The 15,576-nt window shown below is 26.7% G+C and overlaps 1 protein-coding gene across 2 annotated transcripts in view; it reads right to left on the reverse strand.

Moving 5' to 3' along the window:
• klu (klumpfuss) overlaps positions 1-15,576 on the reverse strand; it is a 61,064-nt gene that overhangs the window by 33,472 nt on the left and 12,016 nt on the right. Inside the window, exon 1 of one of the 2 annotated variants that reach the window (XM_014434677.2) lies at positions 8,284-8,456. The exons of the other annotated variant lie outside the window; for it this stretch is intronic. The gene's annotated coding sequence lies outside the window, so the exon portion shown is untranslated. Of the gene's footprint in view, positions 1-8,283; positions 8,457-15,576 lie in introns of those variants that run through there. 2 annotated transcript variants of the gene reach the window in all.

Raw genomic sequence — 15,576 nt, forward strand, 5'->3', positions numbered from 1 at the left:
AATTTAATAAAATAAAATATTCCCATTCATTCAACATTCACTTCGTTTGAATACAGATTTTCTAGGGACTACAATTATTATCCTTTCGTGTGGATTATTTGAGAGTTGGATTCTCACAAAGAAATCGACTTTTTGATTCACCTTCTTGTCCCTAAGACATCGTATCATCATAGGAACCCTAAATTTTTTTTAGTCTATCAACTGGTATCGATAAAGGCGTCTTTCTAATAATTCTTTCAGATTATTAACCTCAACAAGCCTATTCCTAGAAGGAAGTGAGGAAGTACTAAATTGAGTATCGTTCTATTTATTGATGAGACATCAAGTTTCCCAGCCAAGACTGGATTAGAAAGGAAAATCAATAAAACAGACAGCCAATCAGGGCTTAATGGCCGAAGGTAGGATGGCTATGAATGGACAGTCCCTGAAGAACGAGAGAGGCGGAGTAGCGGTGCCTACTAATTCTGGCTAATGACTGTTTGGGGTACCGGATTCCAGGCTCAGGTTCACGCCACGATTAGCTCTTCAGTTCCTCAGCTCAAAGACCGTGAAACAAACAGTCCACTCATACGAGTTTCACTTTCCAAGCCACCTATCAGGATGGAATGTCCTTTTAAGAATAGCGGAGGAGCCTTAAAACTTTGTAGAAATAAAGGATACAAGCAATATTTTAAAAACAATAGGTAAGTGAACCATATAAAATTATGACAATAAACTTAGCAAAAAAGGAAAGGAAGATTTTGAAACATATAAGAAAATAAATTGAAGCTACATATGCATAAAGTAGCAACCAAAAATCGAATAGCTAATCCAGTAGTCTGGGTTTATGTAACGAATTATAGATTATTATAGCCTATAAAACAAAATTTTATAAGATTATGCTAGTTTTTTATTAAACATTGACGAAAAAGAGAACGAAAAGATCAATTATAATGAATTTTAGATAACAAACAGATAAAGTGTAATCTATAATCTAGTGTAAACTATTTTACTATTAAAATAAAATAAATTATAAAAGTTAGAAAATGCTTTCTTCATATTTGGGGAAACTATTATCCATTACTTTGACCAATTTGTTAATATATATAGTAGCAAAAGGAATAAAATAATTAAATATACTTTTAGTTGAAAAGTTAAAAATCACTAACAATAAAATAAATAGTATCGAAACTAAACACTGTTTGAATTTAAAGTTCGTTTCTTTGTCTGTTTGGTATAAAAAAGTGATAATAATAAATATAAAACTTTGCTATTTAATCATCATCCAATTCAATGCTGTTTTGAAATAAATCTGGAAATATGATTGGACTACATAAATGAGCTACAGTATCGTAAATTTGATACAAAAATTAAATTACCTAAAATCAATTTTCAATGATAATTTAAGATTAATAGGTAAACTGAAAGTTTAACAAAGACTGCACATCAGAAAAATAATTATAAAAGACTATATGGACTCTGAACCCAACCGACAATGTGCTGAGTAAAACTATTCCGTAATTCTAAAATATTAATCCAACTATTGATCATCCATAAAATAATTGTTCCTAGTATTTTTCCTAGAAATAGAAACAAAATTAAGGCAAAATGTATTTCGACTATTACTAGATTTGTCTATTCTTAAATCGGTATTTATTTTTTTCTTTTCTTGGTTATTCCTTCATATTTAGATAAAGTAAATAAAAATTGAATATTAATCCAAAAGTCATTAATATTTCTTCTCCTTCACATTGCAGTAATCATGTAACGTTTGGATATGCAACTAGTATAACCTTCACAGAACGCAAAATTACATTAGATTTTAGTCATTTATACTCGTATATAAGGATTTTAGATTTTCAGGGTTGTCATTAAATTTATTAATGACAACTCTGAAATTTATTATTTAGGTCAAAATTACCTTACAAAATAGAACAATATACTTAATTTATTTCAAAATTCAATTTGATATTTAAATTACAGATCACTCTCAGATAAATTATAGAGAAACAAAATAATAACATATCTTGAAATAGATTAAATTCACATTTTAATGAAGAAAGAGCAAACAATTGTTAAGAATGTAAAAAAAAAAATAGATGTTTTTCAATTTTTTTAATTCATTAAAAAAATTATTAAATCTAGAAATTCATTTTTTCATATACATTCAAGAATGATTTTTCCTGATCAATCTTTGTGAGCAGGAATAATTTTAACTTTTGATAATTAAATAAAAAAAGGTTTTAAAAATAAAATAATTGAGTTAAAGAAAATCCCCAAGGAACTAACACTGGTCTTTTTATCCAAATAATACTTTATTAAAATTCCTTAAGATACTATATAACACCTCTAAAAATAAGAAAAATAGAAGTTATATAGTTCATTATAAAGTAAAAACTTATCCATACCCACGAAAAAAGAAACAAACTTATTAATTCAAAAGCTGTCAATTAAATTACTACATAACAGTAATTAAGCCAGGGTAATTAAAAACAGAATAAATCATTTACGTTCATTGATTAGAGAGCATAAGTTATATTAATGGAAATAACTGATGTTACTCTTTCAATAAGTTCATTGAAAAGGGAATATTGCTTTATTAGGCAGTTCTACTTTTGAAATGTCCTGACAATGTAAAAACGTAAAACAACTACAGCGGTTTTCTCAATGGACATTCTTCTTATTCATTAAAAGTATGTATAATTACAATAAATAATTTTTATAAACTATTAAAAAATAAATTAGCATGAATTAAGGGGTAAAAATGAATCAATATGGGAATTATTAATATTTCCAACATTATTTAATTTTTTACACATTAAAAATTATGTTTCTATAAATAAAACAATAAGATACAGAACTTATATTAGCTGAAAACTATGAAATGACAACCAATAATAAGAAAGTCATTAAAACAATGGAGATCCCTTTTAAAGGGAAGGCAGATGGAATACCTTCAACAAGTGGTTCCCGCTTTTATAGCAACCAAGTCTATAATTTCCTAAGCCTGGTAATAATACAATTGATAATGCATTCAAAAACTAAATATAATGAAATTAATAAACTATTATTGTAGGATATAATGTTATATTACAGCATACAAGTGATAACTTCTTAAAAATATATTTGCATATATATATATATCACTATATATTTTCTAAATTAAAATCATATTGTTGATTTTTTACGACTTAAGAGGCGTTATCCAAAATGAGAGACGATTTCCATTCTTCTAAATCAATATAAAAGAATTAGGCTTAACTGAGATTATTAACAATTGATTTTTAAATAGTTTTTGCTTCGAATTTTGTTTAAGTTAGTATAGTTAATATTAACTTAGTAACTGTTTTTGTTTTTTTTTAGTTACATTATATTCTGCCTGATTGACCGATAATGGAAATAGGCGAGTACACTAACAACACCTTATATACAGAAAATTTAAATAAAGACAAAGAAATATCTAAATCGAAAAGATAAATAAATAAATAATAGAGAAAAAAACTAGTTATATTAACAACAAGAAATATTTCCCTATCTTTCTTACAGTTATTAAGTAGGCGATAAACCAATATTTAAAGAAATAAGCAATGCATTAAAAAAGTAAATGTATATACAAAGTTAATATAGTACTAAATTACAATCAATCAAATTACAGGGAGACATACTTATATATTTAAATCAATTATTATTTGTATATTAATGACCTATTCAATTACTAAAAGTATATTTGATTGATATAAAATATTGAAAATAATAGTATATTATTTTACATAAACAGGTATTAAATTAATACTTTAAAGAATACTCGAAATCATTTCCTTAATTATTCTCCGTATTAGAATCCACGAATATTAGAACTCATTTATAAACTTAACGGAACAACCAATATACAAATACATTTTTTAATTTATAAGCTGTAATGATAATTTTTTCAACTAACAACATTAACTTTATCGCTATTAGATATACTGGTAGGTATGCCAGCATATCTAATAGTGATAAAGGCAGAGGCTTGAGTTTTATTGTGAAATGAAAATTCTTGTAAAACTACGGATAAAGCTTATGAAAGAAAATCTAAAAAAGAAAATACTAGTTGATTAGTGCGCACATCTTCTTTTTAATTTTTTTTTTTGTTTTTAATGATATAATTGACTAATAATTCACACATTCTTTGTGGCTATTGTAATTAGAAACATAATTATGGAGGACAGGGGAAAATATTACAACTAATTCAAACAGAAAATTTTGATTATTATAAACGTAAACAGTAAATATAATAATTTTAAATTATAGCTTCTTAAAAACTGCCAGCAAATTTATAATTAACATGTCTATACTTCTCGAAATTATCTTCAAATTACCTGGGATATGATAAAAGTTATATTTATCACAGAAATACGTACAGTAATTAGGAATAAATTTGAATGGAAATAAAAAAAAAAAAACATTCAACTAACGACAAATCCTCAACTTGTCGGAGCTTAATTCCCCATTCGAATCAATCAGTTACTAGGAGCATTAAAAAACAACAACACTAAACATTTAAAAAAAACATAATGACAGTCTCCCACTATCGATTAAAATCGATAATACGAGAAGAGGATAGAATATTAAATTTTAATTAAGATAGATATTTGAAATGCTGCGCGGGAGACAGGTGGCCGGGACAGGTTTTGTAACCGCGGCTCTAGCCCCGAGATAGCCTTTCCAGATCTGTCAGCGCTTTGGAGAAAGTCTTGACGACACAGTCTGGCGGAAATTTTCACAACCTTTAGCCAAACAGATAATTTGCCGATAGTGGATTAAGCGGTAATTGGTCGATAAATTTTCCAAGCTCTTGGACATTTGCTGCTGCCCGAGACGGTTGATCGGAGATATCACGGGCCGTGACAGAACATGATTGGTAATTGAGACTAGAAACTTGAGCTGGGATCCGGAAAAACATTAGATAAAATTCAAAAGAAAAATTTGAATTTAGTCTAATGTTTTTAACGCCAAATCGACCATTGAGAGAAAAATATATACATTCAATCTCAATATGTGACCACTTCCACTTCACTTTGATAGTGCCACAACTTAAAATATATATTTTATTATTTACTTTGAATTGAACGTACCTAGAGATAGTAAACTTAAGGACCGTCTATAGGAGACACTAGTAGAGAAAGAAATTCCAGCCCACAGTAATATCTTTTAAATATGTTCAATTAAAAAAATAAAATACATAACTGTTTTCTTTAGTAATGAAGCGATTTGAAATATATAATCCATGTAACTGTAGGAGAGTTATCCAAATAAAATTTTATAGGAAATTTGTTTTTATAATTACTTAGTTATTATTTCTTCTTCAATAAAGAGTTAAATATCAATAGTAAGTCCGAAAACTGAACTGAAGCTCTGAAATGGGAAAAATAAATCACTAAAAACATTTTTACAGAATAGGAAAATATATGGTTTAAGAAAGTATAGAACTAAACTTTATTTTTTGAAAACAGGCCAAAAAATAATGGCTTGTGAAGATATTTGAACCAATTGACTAATCATGTGTGTTTTTCTACACCAACAAACTAAATTTGAATTTTTTGAATTACTTAATTTTTTTTATATCAGAACCTCAACTGCCAAATGCCTCAAGCTGCATTACTAAAGAAAACATGTATTGATTAATATCAATTATACATATTACTAGAGATACATATAAAAAATGAAATAGATAAAAACATAAATATTATAATAGAATGTTAATCCCAGTACTTACCGATTTTACTATCTTAATGACTAAATGAAAAGGAGTGAAAATATCTCTAAATTACATTATTTTCATAGAATAAAGGTTTTTTGTAAGGTTGTACATTTACAATAAGACATGAGTGGATGAAGTGACACTGAAGGAAAAATAAAGGTTTTTATCTTTATTTTATACAAGAAAATTTTTCCTAAATTAAAATTTATTTTTTTTTATAAACTTTAATTTGTGTTAGCTATCAGAAATTAAAAATGCTTGAGCTTGAGTTTTTCAGTAAAAAATAGGGATTAAATTCAATTTTTTATATCTTTGCAACATAACATTATCTATCCACTCAAGTCTTCAATAATTTATAGAAATTGTATGTATGTTTAACAAATCAACTCAAATCCAATTAATTCAGAATGGAAAACTATTATCTCAAAAAAAATTATCCTAACATAATAAATAATTAAAATCAAATTAAACTTTATCAGAGTTATAGTAGACATTTATTCTGGACATTTTTCAGTCCAAGATAAAAAAAAAAATGCAATGACAAATTAAGGTTCAAGAAAACTATGCAAAATAGCTAAACTATGCAAAATATCTTCCAATTCTAGTCATCAATAGTCAATAAATATCAATTAACAAATAAAATTAAATTTAAATGTTTCAGCAGCATAATAGTCTACTTTTTTTTTTTTCTGGGAAATATTTCTGTTCAAGAATTTCTTCTGTATAAGAAAATTGCAACAATAATGTCAGGGTCAATAAAATAACGGATACAAACTAGTTGCCATCCATTCTTATCAAAAAAGAAAATTCATGCTTGATGTTACATAAAACTTTTTTATATAACCTATTTAATAAATTTACAAATTATTATAAAATTTGATAAATAGGCTATCGGAGGCTATCAACAACATATAGACGCGCAATAAGTTAACCTCATACTGATGAATAGCATAATTTTGTTTAAGTATAAAGAACTTATTACGTACATGAAAAATTATTTTAAAAATTCAAGATTGAAAACGTATGTTTTCGACAGAAAACTTCCGCAATTCAATCTATTTTTGTCTTTATATATATATATATATATATGTATAGATATATATATATACATTTATTAGATTGAGAAATGTGATTTCAAAGTTGAAGAATGTTTGTACATCGGATATTTACTTAACACATTTGTCTAACAATAGATTGTTAAGGATCATTTTATGAACTCAAATTCATCAGAATGACTAATTGGCACTGTGCCATTCATAAAGTCAATTTAGTTCATGCTTTTTTAAACTAAATCATAAAATATTATGTACGTTATAATCATTTATGAAAAAAAAAATTAAGAGAATTAGTAAGTGCAGAAATAAAATTGTATATGAATTTACATGTTCAACACAGTGATTTCAAAGATATAAGTAACAAATAATTTCAGTATATAGTGTACATTAACTATTTTATAAATTCTGAGTAGATTGTCTTATTGAGTTATGACAATCTTCTAAGGTTGGTTCTACCTTCGGATTATTATTCGGACGCTGCACGAAATTAAATAAGTAATATAGAAACAGAAATGGTTATTGAAATAATCTAAAATTATAAACATTTCAACAAAAAGCGATAAAAAAAAAAATATTGGTACATTTAAAATAAAACAAACTCAAAATTAACTTTAATCATTAAAATAATTAAATTATTAACGCTCACTAACAAACAAGGAAGAAAAGTGAAGGCAAATTCATATAAATTATTTGCAATATAATGACCATTTATTGATGAATAAATCAGAAGCAAATTTTTATTCCCATCAGACATAAGTGGTAAACATAAAAATATTACATTCAGAACTTTAGACGTCTAGCGATGCTACTTCAAACGAATTATAAAACAAGAGAATTCAATAATCAAACAAAGATATTCCCAATAACAACCGAATCTACTCTAATCCAAGCTTCTTATCTAACAAGGAAGTCTGAAGAAACACTTTTAACATGTTAATACATATAAATACATAATAGAGAACATGATATTAATGCCATAATTAATATTAAATAATTTTTTTCTATATAAATATTGTAAATAAATTTTAGAGGCAACGGAAAATAACTTGAAAGAACACATTAAAAGGAAAACGGAAGAAATCGTTTTCATCCATGTATAAATCTAATTATTATATAAAATGCTGAGCGTATAAATAAACACTAATATCAGAAAGAATAACAATCAAATATGAATGTAAAGAAATTTTTAAAAATTATGTTGTCAAAGTTTTAATTAATGCTTATTATATATTTTATAAAGTCTGTACATTACTCACATAAAATATACTATCGTTAATAGTAAAATATAAATGCACCCAAAATATTTTCATTCTGAGTTCTGAAAATCAAAATTGTGCGAATATTTGATTAGGAAACAAAACAAACTAATTTTTGAATTGTAATAACTAACTTCAAAATAATATTTTGATGCTTATGTACATTTAAAAATAAAATGATTAGCACTCTAATATAATCTCAGTTGGATGTATAAATATTTTGAACAGAAACAATTTATGTATGACTTACCATATGAGAAGCGGCAAGGTTTCAGTATGCAGTTGACACTAGACACACAAAACCCACAGTGCACTGAACTATATCGTTTTCCCCGTGAGAGTGACGGTTGTGTTCTAGAGCTCGTACGATGTCAACACGGCAAGGGCATACACACAGCTAAGATAACACACCACACTGGCGACCCAGGGGCGACTGGCCTGCCGCACTGGCCCCGCCTACCGCTATCCCCACCTTCACCCCCCTCCAACCACTTCCCCAGCCCCCACCACCTTCCTCAGGTGTCTGTCCTGTTAACAGTCTTAGCAATTGGGAAACCCATCATTGTCGGGACGTACCTCCAATAATGGCTAATGTTATTACCATCTTAAAATATATATTTAAATTTATGTGGTAAATAAAAAATATTTCATGATTATAAGATAAGGTATTCGAACTTCATAGTTTGAATTAACGTATTAGGGAAAAGTATTACTGCATTAGGCAAGGTTGGAAATTTATTGTAGTAATAAAATTACTAGTAATGTAAATCAGTATTTTGAAATACTTGATACATTGTAATTATTATAGTAGTCTGCAATTACAACTACAAGTCAAACCCAAATAGCTGTAATTAGAAATTATAATAAAATGTAATTCCAATGACTTTTTGCCCAAAACTAATGCTATTAGACTTCCAATAGAAAAAGCTCCATACGTATATATAACAGCATAGAGAAGAACATCAATGGATGGTAATATTATAATTCAATTAATCATAATTGAGTAAAGTATAATTGAAGTTATGTATAATTGCTAAAGTTAATCAGCTGAAAATACTTTTAATCAAAGAGGTATTTTTGATGAATTTCACAAGTATACAAAAATGTAGACGGGCTTCACCAGGTCTTTCCTGATTGACAGCTATCAACCTTTCAGTTGTCAGTCAAAGGTCAGTTGTTAATTTTTTTTTCAATTGGGACAGCCAATTTTGGGCTAAACGATGGCTTTTTTTTCTACTATTTTGTACCTTTATTGACCACCACCCGGTCTATCTTCCAATACTATAATGCAGATGATTGATTAGTTTGTGGGAACATCAAATTTTTCCGAATTCAACTTTTAAATATACAATAAAGTTATTACTACGACCCCGTAGGCCGTATGTTAGTTCCATAAACTACCAGGAAACCCATACTATCACATTTGGCAGGTGCTATTCAACCTACGTCTTCAGCCTACTCGTCATCAAACTCCTTACCAATACAGTATTTATTAACCTTTAGGGATTTATTTGTCTTGTTGGTAGCTTCTTCTACACCTACACTTCAATCTCTGATTTTGTTGGCGTAAAGGTCAAGAATCTTATTTTGAAAACCACCAAGATTGCACTTCAATTTTAGAATAAGTATTTTAAATAGAGTATATTGGAAATGAAGAAAGAATAGGCACATAAGCGAATATGTAGAGGAGTAAATTCATTATAAATTACATATAGACAATAATTATATTATACATAGATAATAATTACGTTATATTTAGAAAATAATTTGATTACTTTGGAACAACCTATGTTTATAGGAAGTTAAACGCATAAATTAATGTAAGGAAGTTGTGAATATGAAGTATAATATAATTCTTATGTTTTTTAATCGAAGCATGAGATGAGCCCATCAGATTTTTTATTATATAAATTTAGACCGAGTACCATGAATGATACATAAAGTATCTAACAGAGAACAATAAAATAAAATCCAATAAGCATTATCTAGAAAAAAAAATGTAGATTGAATTATCACCAATTATTTGGGAAATCTGTTTGAACATCTATAATATGTTATTATATCTAGCATATACTTTACTTTATCTATATTTCATTATGCTTTAATTTTAAAATGATTAACAAAATTATAACAGAAAATATGCTAACAGTTATAAATGCCTAAAATTATAAAATTTTTCATTATACAATATCTAGAATTACTACTTTAGTTCAAATTCATGCATTTGACATTTGCCAATACATTTCATGCAAGTTCAAGTAATATTACCAAATCGGATGAAGTGTTTTACACCAAATAGAATATTTTGAAACCGACATAGTTCATAAAATTAAAGTAAAAATGTCATAGTGTTTACATAGCGGGTAAAAAGACAATCTGATTTCTCCTATTGTCGCTCATTACAAAACATAAAAAATATTTTTTTTTGCGAAATAATATAAAAAGCATTTTGTATTATATCCAATTATATTTCTAATACATATGTGTTTCATGTATTCTTAATAGCAATGCTAAAATGAATTGTTTGTAAACAGTGAAAAGTGTTATTGCGTATTTCGAGATAAGAATGTTCATTGCAACTGGTATATTTTCCTATTATGTAAGCTGGAAACGAAAATCAAGTACTTACATGAGAATAATTTACCTTAAAGCACCCAATAATAATTAAACCTTTTAATACAAACTGGCCAAGAACGTGCCATCCGCTGTTTGTCACCTTTTGTTGTGAAGCTAATTGTTCTTCATCTATGAAAATAACAGCCCTTATTTACAACATAGGAAAATGGACTTTAGAATAAAATCACCTTTGAAAGAAAAAATATTTTTATTACATACTATTATCACTATCAAAAAATGAAGTCTATAATAATTTTATATAATTTTAAAAATCTATAAATCAACCACTCTAAAGATATCTGGAAGGAAGGAAAAAATATATAATGATATTTTACAATGATAGAGGAAATAAGATATCTCTAGACTGATGTAATGATTACTTTTTACAAATTTAAATAGTGCTGTTAATATTTCAAAGCTTACAGAGCTTCTGCTATCAATTATAAACAATCGCAACGGTTTTAAAAACGCATGAACAAATTAAACAGTTTTCATAAAAACTTTATTTAAAAAGAAAAATGTATTCAATTAAAACCTAAATTTTTCATGAATTTAATTGAATATATCTAAAGTATTTTAATATTAATTTTATGAAGGTTTACACGATTTAAATTTACGTTCCTATGAGGAGTTATATGTTTGAAGAATTAAGTGTTAAGAATTCTTATGAGATTAAGTTGTGAACCCAACAATCTTTCAAAATGCAATGCTCATTTTCGTTAATGCTATGGGATTAATCGCAGCAACACACATTTATTTTCTATTAATAATTTGCACAATAAAATTTTAAGTAAATATTATTAGCATTTTATTATAATTATTTACTCTAAAATTATTAAATAGACATGACACCAAAACCTGCTTCCAATACACGTTAATAAAACAAATATGATATGAGACTGTCTGAGGTAAAAGATGATAAAAATTGTATGTGGTTACTACCATATAAATTTGAAAACAACAATCTAAAGTCTAGCAATATTAAGCAAGGTACTATGTAGAAAGTAGTATCAGATCAAAAATATTTATTTTTCCTAAAATGTCACCAAACACTTTTTTTACCAATCCCCTTTAAAGAAAATTACAATGGATAAGAAATCGGTATCCTCTCTTTTGTAGTAATATTTAAAAAAAAAATTATAAAACATAAAACACTTCAACATTATTTATAACAAATGATGCCAAGTCCTTAGGATTCTGTCGATGCTTTCTACACAAGAAATTATGGAGGCATATTTCTCCAGGGATTGTGACACATCACGTCTCTTTGAAGTAAATGTTGTTTTCATATTAGATTTATACATATTTTTCTAATCATTACTTATTTTGATAAATTGTTTTAAACAATCGTAAATGAGCATCCATAAATCAATTTGACTCAATTCTATTAATTTGAATAATTTAATGAAAACATAACGGGATTCAAGATTAACGGATTCGAAACACCACAAGCTATACATTAATAGAGTAATTTATTATTTTCTATACAGGCCACAAGATGGCTAATTTTATGCGGAACAGAAACGCATTTAATTTCTTCTTTTTCTTATTTTCTTGACACGCGCACTGTAGCTCTCTAAAATCACTTCATAACGATCTGCTTCTTCTATAAAGTGGATAATCAATTACTTAAAAATAATTCAATTCTGTATAATCGATAATATTAAAAATAAAACGTCGTTATTGTCTCCATGATCACTCTCACTCACTCACTGAGAGAGAGTCTAGACATTTCAGGTTACATGATATGTCAGTTACTTTTCAAAAATAGGGGATTTGTAACATGTTACATACTAAAGTTTCTGTTTTATGAATAAACCGATAGTTAAGAATCAGATTACGAATTTCCATTAAGTTTATTTATTATTACTATAAAAGTTGAATTTATTAAATAATTAAAAATTAAAATATACATATAATGACCATAAAAGCTACATGGGGTTATATAAAAAATAATTCCTTTATTTCCAATCATTGTAGAGATAATTTTATACAAATACTAAATGACCTACAACAGAAAACGTCTAGCAAAACCACCCCGATTCATTTCTAATAAACAAAAATATATTTTAATTGATCATAATGCAATAAGATTATATATTATTATATTACAATACCCTTTTTACTATATTATATGTAAATAATATGTATTCTACTCTATTACTTTTCTATTTTATATACTTCAAGTATAAATAAACTAATATAAATACAGAAGAAAACCTTAATTTTACTCTCAAAAGACTATCTCTTTATTTTTTATTTAAATCAGTGTTTCATTATATGTATATTAGAATTAATGTTAAATATTATAGCACCAATACGAGAATAAAAATATAAATTTTAATTTGTGATAGGATTAATCATTTTACAATCATGGAACGTTTAAAATAAAATTAAAAATTAAATAGGATGAATAGTTAGGTTATTGATTTATACTTTCTAAATAATTATTTTAGGGAGAATAAATTTTTTTAATCTGTACGATGATGTACACATTTGATAAATAGTTCTAGTTATAAAGAGAGTTGGAGTAGAAAAGCGGCAAACCACCTCACAGCTTTCGACTATGCAATCCCTCATAAATATCTCACAAAGTTAGGATAATTTTCGTAATAATACCTTTCTGAAATTCATTTCTGTTCAGAAACACACTCAACAAACAACAATCAGGTTTTGAATAAAGCACTAGAGGAATTCAACGTCATATTTTACATTGATTTATCAACAATACACATACATTTTTGATATCCACCCTTTTCCGAGCTGGATTTATGAAGCGGCCTCCATTCGGCACGCCTGTCGCGCAACTGAATAAATTATCATTATTATAAATACAATGGTGTACCAAAAGTCCACATCCCGTTGACACATTTCACTCCTACAACGTTACCATTTCATTAGCGACCAGATCCACCGTCGGACGGGGCTCCAGGTATACATATTCAATGGCGTACAGAAAGGCGTTGTGTGCCATTAGCATGAAAACGTTCTGAGACAAGAATCCATTATGAGAATAATACCCCGCTTTTCTCTTATTAGAGAATATTAAGTGGTATCGCGTGGGGGAGCTGTCCTCCCACTTGTAATGACAGCTATTTGTCCCGTTAATCATAATTTATAATACACTAATTATTTCATTGTCCGCGATTTGACTAGGACGCGATCGGTTCGGAATTGGGATACAAACAAGACGTTGTTAGCATGGTAATTGCTTTTTCTTATGCCAAAATGAACACTAGCTCTAATAATGAAATGCAAATGTTCTCTAAGCACTCTGAAAAATAGTCTAATCTTGTTAGTTTTGAATGAAGGTGACCACTGACTACAGAAACAAGATAATAAAAGTGGGTTTTAGTGTCTTAGAAAAAAAAAAAATAATAATAATAATAATGATATCACACAATAAAAAGCAAATAATGTAGAAAGTCCATTGAAAAATGTATGACAAAATTAATTTTTTATAACTCAATAAACCTTAATATAAACAGGAACTGAAAAATTATTTTTCCTTTTTTTTTTGGAGTTTATAATAGTTCTATACTGTAACCATTTAAAATTTAAAAAAAATATATTAAAAGCATATAGAATTATTTTCAATTTATTTATTTATTATAATAACAAACAAATAAAAATAAACAGTTCCAAAACAAAAAATGTATTTTTTTTTAATACTTTCATTTGTACCTCAAGACACCCTACACCAACTAACATAACAAAATGAACAACTAAATAGGTAATAAAGAATATAAAACACTATTATAATTATGTAAAAGTGAAAGCAAGGGTCTATTGGAGAAAAAATCATTTAAAATTTGGGTCGGTAATTATCACTGACCGCTATGAGAGTTCCAATATTTCTTAACACTTCAGAATGATGTAAACAATAATCGTCGACGGCTTAACGCAACCCTCATTATTATTTTAATTTTTCCGAAAATTATTTTATATTCTGAAGCAACGGAGACATAAACAGAATTTATCGTTCGAAATAAAAGATAATAATAAAAAATTATATGTTTTTTTTAAAACAATGGCTTTCATAACCGAAACGAGAAAATGTAAACATTGGAATAAAAATCAGAGAATAGAAAGAATTATAGAATAACGGAACTGCTGTATTAAATATTTGAAGATTTATACCATGTTTAAAAATAAGTTCTATATAATTTAATAAAAATAGTACTTTAAAAAAAAAACATTATTTTTTCAATATTCTAACTTCATAAACTATAATTTTTGTATTCCTCAGTTTAATTTCAAGCTATAAAAAAATACTTTTAGCACAAAAACAATTTTTTTACAAAAGATTATAATTTGAATAAGAATTAAGATAATAGATATAAAGCTGCTACTTACAATAATACCAATTGCTTTTTTAAATATAACTTTATCATAACCGTGCTTAAAATAAAAAAGGTTAAAAAAAAAGGAAAAAAAAAAGATCACTTATAATTAAGAAATATATTGATAAATATATTTTAATAAAAATAGTTATATTGTTTTTTGTAATATGTATTTAAATATAATAATTATTTTTTATTTAATTTTAGGAAAATTGTTTATATTGCTCCCTTACAGAAAAAGATTTTTAATATGCTATCTTGTAAAAACAATTGATATATTTTTTCATTCCATTTACTTATACTAGAAATTAAAAACAAAAAATTAAAAACAAAGGACATGGTTAGTTAATATTTGACAAAACATTAACGTAAAGTTAAGGTCCAAAAGATAATTATTAATTAATGCATATAAAGAAATTGTAAATATATAACAAATTTGAAGTAGATATTAGGGGTAGTAAAAAGGTTTTACATTTTACGTTTAAAAGATGTTTTATGATTACTTTTTTATAAAATGCTTTTAGTAAAATTAAATGTACAAATTTTGTGATATATATAGATTGATCAGAGCGTTGCTTGTTTCA

Source organism: Halyomorpha halys, unplaced genomic scaffold (genome assembly GCF_000696795.3).
Source record: "Halyomorpha halys isolate HHAL.00 unplaced genomic scaffold, Hhal_1.1 Scaffold1410.1, whole genome shotgun sequence".
NCBI classification, from domain to species: Eukaryota; Metazoa; Arthropoda; class Insecta; order Hemiptera; family Pentatomidae; genus Halyomorpha; species Halyomorpha halys.